Genomic DNA, 8,481 nt, shown 5'->3' with positions numbered 1-8,481 from the left:
CCTTCAAATTCTTCATCTTTCTGCTCATTTAAACTCAGTGTGCTTAACAGTTGACATCTATGTGATAGTACTTAATAGCACTTACAATTAATTAAAGGTGAGCTGTACTCTTCAAGTCTATTGTTAAATCTGGGATATAAAAATATACATAGAAATGCATTATGCCATTATTATACTGTCTGCTATGATTGTGCATTTCTAGGTTAATGCACATTTTCTGAGTGGTTTCTTTGTGAGTAGCGTTTGTTATAACTGGCTGTATTTACTGTGGTAGCAGTCGCAGAACTAAGTGAAAATACAGTAAAACAACGCTCAGTATACATGTCTTCATAAAAAGTAAACATCTGTTTAAGCACTTGAAGCATGCTGTTGTAACGGATGGATTGCATGTAGAACTGTGCAGCTCGGTCTGGTAGATCTCATATCCCTGCCAGTACATCTGCATGCTAGCTGTCTTATCTTAGAGTGGAATAGACCTCACATTATATCACAGAAAGCAATGCCTGATATAATGGTGCATTCCTTAATGTGAAAAACTCTATAAATGGTAAAGAAGGTGTGCATGCTAAATGCTCATAGAATCATTAGGGGTGGATGGTGCATACAGAGAGTGATGAATCTGCAAATGGCATGTGAGATGTGCTGAATGCTGAATACATGTTTTTTAGAGGCTGCAAAAATTACAGGGAGCCAATATCGACCTTTACTTACGGCATTTCTACAGGGTCTGGATACAAAAGAGGAAGAGGAAGAGTGTATTGATGCAGAACAGGAGAGAAAGAGAATAGTATAGCAGTAATAAAGACAAGATCTTACTGGAAATAGTAGCAGATTTTTACAAGTCAAATTTTTTTTTTTTTTGCTGTCATGAATACGTTAAGGTTTTAAAGCACTCAGTTTTGTTTAGAGAATCCAATCTGCCAATTAACAATATAGAACTGCCAGGCAGGCTAAGGAATTTATTGTTCAGGAGATAGTAAGAGGTAGGCCGTGTTTTCTGAAAGCTGAAAAGGTGATACATGATAAATCTGTAATGGGCTGTGTAGAGTTTCAATGCTGACTAATAACTCATAGTCTCACTCAGTAAAGTATTACATGCTTAACGAAAGCAAAATAATCATAATAGCGTTATTCACAATAATATTAATTATTTATTTATTTGCAGTTTGTTTGCCACGATAGTTCACTGGGCCACAAGGAGCAAGTTTTCAATGGAGTCCTGGGGAGAAAAGTTCCAAAAAATACAAATACACATTACAGATTACAAGACAGGAATACAAAGTACACAATTACAAGAACATATTAGTACAATGCAATAACAGATTTTTTTTTACAACATTAAAAGTTCTTGAATATTTTGCAAAATTCTTACAGTTTGATTAATTAGTGGTATCTACAGTTATTAATCCAACAGTTCACTACAGATGTGAAACTATAGGAGGCGATTATAAGATATTTCGTTTCTAGAGAATAAGTTGTGGAGTAAGAAGGATTAAGTAGGAGAAGAGCAGGAGCATTCCCATAGTGAAGTTAGGTGTGAGTGAAGTAAGGTTTTGAATGAGGAGAGACTGCTAGTGGTACGGATGAGAGATGGGAGAGAATTCCAGTGGCATGCTAGAGAGATGGACATTAGATGTTTCCCAGCTGGACGTCTAGGTTTATGCAGCTTTTGGGAACTGGATCTGAGAAGTTGATCAGGTTCGTACAGTTTAAAGGTAGTGGCAAGGGAGGGACAGAGAGAGGGGTTGAAAATGAGTTTGTGTGCTTGGATGAATTGGATACAGGTAAGGAAATTGGGCAGTTCAAGCCAGTTTAGTTGATGAAGGGAAGGGAAGTAGTAAAACTTTTAATGAAAATGGGGGGATATGCAAATTCTGAGATTCCAGTATCTCAAAGTATTCACTCCACCCTGAGGTTTAGCAGTGTCAGTATACATGTTGAAGGGGTGTCAAGGGCACAGCTCCCATCACTGGATGGTCATGAAGAGGGGGAAGCCCTCTATAAAAATACTTTAGCAGTGCAATAGCAAGGATTGGAATTCACTGTTTTGTTTTTTTTCCTGGGATCTGTCTTTAATTTTCAAACTGTTAGGACACACATTATCTAGTCTTGTATTTCCTATAAGGAGCCAAACATATCAGCATATAAGAAGGGAGAAAATGAACAGTCACTAAGAAAAAAAACACCAATCAGGAATAAGGAGGTGGGAGTAGAGGCAGGAGTAAGAATCAGAATGAGTGCAAAGTCTCTTAGCAATGAGAATGTGATACCTAGAGGAATGGCAAAGGTAGTAAAAAGTTGAAAAACAGAAACAAGTTCGTAGAATGAAACCTGAAGTTCTGCTAAGCAGTGAAAGCAGAAGCTGCAGAAAGAGCAGGATGAGGAAGAGGGAACAGGGGAGATGGAAGCAGCTGCACAGAATAAATCCAAATTGTACAGTGAAAGGGGGCAAACACGGAGATCAAGTGAAATACATATCAAGTGATCTAAAATAGTGAGACAAAATGAGAGAGAGTAGCCTACAGGCAATAGGAAAATGGTACTTAGCATGAAAGTAGAATGGCCCACAAGAGAATATCAGAGCAAAAGTTAATTTAACAGCATGCGTCAAAGTTTTCTTCAAGTTCATGAGAGTGTCAGAATCGGGTACAGCTTGAACAAGTTTGGGTACAGCTTGAACAAGTTTAAGGTAACCTTCTTATAAAGACATGCACGGATCCATGAAAGTAACAAGACAGACAACTGAAAGGATGGGATGTTGAGGTAATAATGTAATAGTATGTCTCTAAGGGGACAAGGCGGGGATGTTATAAAACCCTATACATTAAACAATATTTAAGCATTCAAGGTTCAAGGGGAGCAAAGGGCTGATGTAATGCGATAATAAACTTTTAGTAGGATGTGGTAAATTCTATAACAGGCCATAAATCAGCAATGCAAGCGTTCAAGGGTCAAACTGTACTGAAGTCACCCTGCTATTTCCAAATTTGAATATTCCCACTGTGCCATAATCTACCCTAATACAAAAAATGAATACAAATCTCAGTTAAGAAAATATATCACTTTATGTCACTGTTAGAAAAGGATATATGACATTACCTCCCTTTGTTATACAAAGACAGTTGACTTCCAACTAATGTGTTATTATCAACTTTAACATTTATATCATTCCACCTTGAACACTGTTTCCAGTTGGCTATAAAAAAACACAAGAAAAAAAAAACTAAATATTACTTCCCATTTCTACCTCCTAAATTGTCAAAATTATGATACCTTATTTCTGAAAAGATGAGAAACTGGCCTTTGAGTATGCAAAGCATCTTTTATTAAGTTAAAGTACAGGCCTGCATGTAATAAAAAATGGTCTCTGGAACAGAAGTGAATTGGCCTAACAGGGGCTATCAAAGCATGAGTTAACGTAACAGCATGGATCAATTTTTTCTTTAAGTACACAAAGCGCTGTAAACCAAAATCTGTTACTGATGAACATTAGAAGTGAACAGACTACTAGTATATATGTCTAAACCTGTGGACTACTAACAAATGATTTGGTAGTTTTAGTTCGTTTAGGTATATGGAGTGGGTTACAAGTAGCCATGTTTAGCCGCATTTAGACAGGTAGTTTACAAGTGGCCATTTTTAACCATGTCTAGTTAGTTAGTTTAGGTAAGTGGACTAGGTCACAAGTGGCCATTGATAGCCACATGTTGTCAGAAACAAATAGAAAGATAAAGTGCACTGGATATGGAAAAAGAGAATGATGCAAGATAAAAGAAAAAAATGAAATAAACAAGAAAAAAAAAACCCAAATAGGTATAATAATTGAGGTTGCATTATAAATGTGTCACCAACATGATCAATAATTAAACAATGTGCATTATACACATTATATATTTTAGATATGCAAGACTTGCACAGCTTTTATGAAAAATTATTTACATTACCTTTGGCTTACCATAGCTTTTTTCACAACAACCTTGGAATGCAACTATTTTTCCATACGGTAGCAAATTGTTCTGGCTAAACAAAAGCAAGTTATGTGTTCAAATATAAAGGTATTCATTCATGTTGTGTTTCTAATTCTAGGACATGTCATGTGCCAGTATCAGCCTAAGACAGTCTAATTCCAATATTTAATTGGCAGTATGTCTTTATCTGAAGTGTTGGCAGCAACAAATTAAGTGTACCTCAGGCTCCAGGCAGTTTCCAAACTATAGGCCCCAACACACTTTTTTGGCCATGCATAAATAAATTTACTGTTATGAATTCACACTTATAATTATTTTAAAAATACTTACAACAACCAGTAATAGCAACATTACCAATTTTAAAACATTTCACCTAAAAAAGACCAAACTGCAGTCAGTATAACCAACCATTGTCCATACCCATCAGTTACAGCCACCTGACTGAGTACACCTCAAATATCTGATTATGATACAAGAAATGGTCACAGTAATAAAAAGAAATCACAGTAAAAGTAAAGTATTCAAACCTGATTGACATAAATCACTTTAGTTCTCCAAAGCTAACCTAGAATATTTTTTTTCATCCACAGACAGGCCCCCATATGCAAGCAGGCAATTAAAGAGGCCTTGTTGGCTTTGTATATCTCAGATTCTTAATGCATTTAAAAAATAAATTAAGAGCCATAACACTACAGCTCCATTTTGCAAATACATAGTTGCTGGCCAGTCTCTGCAAAGTGTTCCATGAAAGCCATACGGTTTACTGTCCTTATCTGTTTGCCTGCCAGGATAGTACCTTTTCTTCAGTAAATCCATGCCTCTCTGTTACCTCTAATTTACATAACTGTTCTTAATTAATTTTGACCCACAGTTTTTCCATTGTCCTTCTTAACGTGTGTGTTTTTTTGACAAAACACTTATTATATTCATTTTACTGTTGTGCTTAGAAAAATTATCTTTAATGCACATCCTCTTACTCTCTTAACTTTCTTAGTAGTTAGTGCCAATATTTGAAACTGGTCATCTACCCCTGAATATTTTTGATGTTGTATCTTCTTGAGGCAAGACGTTGAGAGCTACTAATTAACATGCTGACAATGATAAACAATAGTGATAGTACTAGAATTAAGATGCAATTAGTATAAGAGCTGAGCTAACCAGGGGCAGCTCGAGGCATCGGATTGCCGGACTGCAGCCTCCTCAGCAAAAAAACAGAAAACGTACTTTTTATTTTATTTATTTTTTTAATGAATGTCTCAGTTTAAACTACTTGTTGACTGACTTACTTACTCGTCTTGTTTCTCTGCTGCCAACTCGACTGACTCGGCGAGTATGCGCATGCGCACTTTGAACACTTCCGGTTGCGGCAGATTTAAAAAAAGACGTTTTTTTTTTTTTTCCTTTCTGCTGCAGTCCGGAGAGTGCATTAAGGCATCAGTATGATGCCCAGCAGTCTATGCGGTTCCAAACTGCATAGAATTGGAAGGGGTTCGGACTGCCACGTCCGCAGGCACTTACATGACGTGCTTGGTATAAATGGCTGCTGATTGTTTGTCACTCTCTTCCCGGGCTTTATGTGTTGGGAAAAGAGCGAGAAGCAAACAGTTACAGCCAGTTTCAGTTGAGGAGTAGTGCATTGGTGATTCGTGAATTAAGTGAAGTCTTGAAGTTGATTTATTTAATTCTTGGCAGCCTAAGGCTATAGTATTTCATTAGCTGTGCTGGGTGTTAGCCGTGTGAGAAGAGTACAGAGAGTTTTCTTCTTGGTACTGGTGGTATGTATAAATTAAATATATGAATGAGGTTTGCCTTATGGGTTTAAAAGCTGAGGCACTGTGAAGTGTGGCTATACTATGCAATGATATTACTTAAGGAAAATAAGATGTAACTTTTATTAATAATGTCACTGTGCAAAAGGATTTTAGTGGTCTTCCACTGGTTTCTGATAGTCTGGGGCATCCAAGATATGTATTGGGCATGCTCTATGACTACACAGTACATTGCTGTTGCTTCCATTTTTTTTAATGACTTGGCTATGGGATCTTTTGTAGAGAGCCATGTACAATATGTATGTTTAGTAATGAATATAGCCATTTTTCTCACTGTAGAATTTGGATCATAATTTGTGTACACAGTAGTACACCTCATATTCAGTGAAATATTCTCTACCCGGAAAGGGTATAAGATTCACAATTTATTGCATAGCCCATTCATTTTGATGTGCCAGGGATTATTACATTATGATTACTGACCTCTGTAACTACATGCAGGTAACCGCTTTGGTGTTCTAAATTTAAAATGAATCCAAGCACTGTCATAAAAGTCACAGTAAAAGCTGAAACAGTTACTTCACAGAGGTCTTTGATTCTAGCTTTTTGATTTGGGAGTTTGTTTAACTGGAGTCACTATGCCTACAGTTATAGCCATTTCCAGTTTTCTAGTTTTTTTAAATTGTTTCTTTCATGGTTTCTCCACATTGCAAACATGATATTGCAAAGCTGTAACTCCCAGAAACTAGAGGGACATTAAAGATAAATAAAAATTAAATATTTTTATTTCAGCCAATAGCTGCATGCATACAGTTCAGCATACACTTTTTTAAATAAAGGTAAACATCTTGCATCACAGTATGGGGAGTGGAAAAATACTGCTCAGAGGCCATGCATTACTCTTTTATTGCTTAGATTTGCTCTGTGTATTGGGGGATTCAATGATTGCTCCCAACTTGCAAACTTAGTCAGCCAAAGGCCAACTACATTAACCGTGACTTCACAGAAGTATGTTCTGAACAGGAGAAGTCTCAGTACAGAGCCCTGTATTATACCATGTCGGTACTAATATTAAAAAAAAAAGTGTCCCTTCTTTGACAGGTTTCCAGCTGTATTGTGTGGCTATTTTATATTTTTGCATCACATTTTTCATCCGTTTTTCATAAAATTGTGGTTTTCTGGCAAATTAGTGGCAAATCATTAAATATTGAAGTTAGATGATAAATAATGTCAGACATTTGAGTTTCAGATTTCATACGCTTCAGAAAATTCATACTAATGCAAGGTCTGCTATTCTATTATCTTTTTAATTATCTTTCTAAGTTTATAAGAGCAATATTTAAAAATTGCTTTTATTTTTGGGCCTTTGCCCCACTTCTTTGTATGGCTTTGTCCAGATTTCTTGCTCTGAGGTTGAGAGGTATGACAAATGTGTCAGGGCCATCACAGTCAGCCAGAGACATTTCAAATTGTGACATACTTGTTGCACCCCACTCCCCCATGTAGTGACTCTGGATGTGTCAAAGCAAGGCAAGGAGTAGTTATGCAGTGTAAATGTGCAGAGTATCCCCCCCGATCCAAGGTAGACACAAGTACTAGAGTAGCTTTTCATCTGTCCTTGATTTTTGCAGAATGGTCTTGTTTCTATCATATTTTTTGTACTATTGATTTATGCTTATTACTCAAAGTGCCTGTTGCTCTGTATTTAAGTAGCAATACTTTAATGACCATCAGGTAAGCCTGGCTGAGATCATAAGATGCAAGTAAGCTTTAATAAGCATACTGTTAAAGAATTGCCAACATTGAAAGCCTTTCTGTTGCCATGTAGAGAATACTTAACTAGATAATGTATAAGCCTTGGGTATTGAAATGCATATGACAGTATTTGTAATAAAGGACAGGATTACATTATTTTAAGAAGCTCATTACACTTGGGGACTTCCAGTCTTCTCTGCAGGCTTTACCCGTAAACTAACCAGAATGCCAATCGTGTGGTCCATAACCTGTAGAGTAATCCTTTTAAGCAATGTATCTTGAGCTTATTTCTTGTTTGCTTTTCATTTTTTTACTTTGATCATGTTTTCCTCATGAAACAAGTAGATAGTTGTCAGAGCAGCAGGTCTTTTTTTGGTAAGAAACATTTTTACAAGTTGGGACATCAACGATTTCTACTTTCAGCATGTTACTTGGTACTTCAATAAAGCTGAATATAAAAGAACTGCAGTGCAAGAAGTGGTTTGAGTTGAGTTGAGCGCTGCTTGTTTTTCTTATACTTGATTTTGACTGGCATTCCATTAATGTATTTAAAAAGTAATTTATTTTTTCATGCCTCACAATCTTTTTGTTTCCATCTAGATATTAAGTAAGCTGTCATGCAGCCAATGAATTGAAATATTTTTATTCTTCTACACTTCATTTTGTCTTGATTGGACTTTCATAATGATGGTTTGGCACCCAGGGCAGTGTATTTAGTTAGTTTTTGTGGTTTTGAGCATAGCCCCTCCCCTTTCTGGCTGGCCACACCCCTTCCAATTGACCCCACCCATTCAGCTGTCTCCTGCAGCCCCCCTTTGATTTGAAGTCACCAGTCGTCACTGTATATATGTATCTCCATTTGTATATGTGTAGACATATACTGCTCTGTATATGTATATATCTGGGTGTTTATATGTATATCTATGTACATGTACATATCCATCTATGTATGTCGATATGTATATGTGTATGTCTGTATAGATATCCGG

The 8,481-nt window shown here is 36.5% G+C and overlaps 1 protein-coding gene across 1 annotated transcript in view; it reads right to left on the bottom strand.

The window, feature by feature from the left end:
- The window catches only part of VWC2 (von Willebrand factor C domain containing 2), a 1,325,667-nt gene that overhangs the window by 497,097 nt on the left and 820,089 nt on the right, over window positions 1-8,481 (bottom strand). The gene's annotated exons all lie outside the window — the stretch shown is intronic.

Source organism: Protopterus annectens, chromosome 3.part0, assembly GCF_019279795.1.
Source record: "Protopterus annectens isolate FY-2018-M chromosome 3.part0, PAN1.0, whole genome shotgun sequence".
Lineage (NCBI taxonomy): Eukaryota > Metazoa > Chordata > Ceratodontiformes > Protopteridae > Protopterus > Protopterus annectens.
This window is presented reverse-complemented; position numbering and strand designations above follow the sequence as displayed.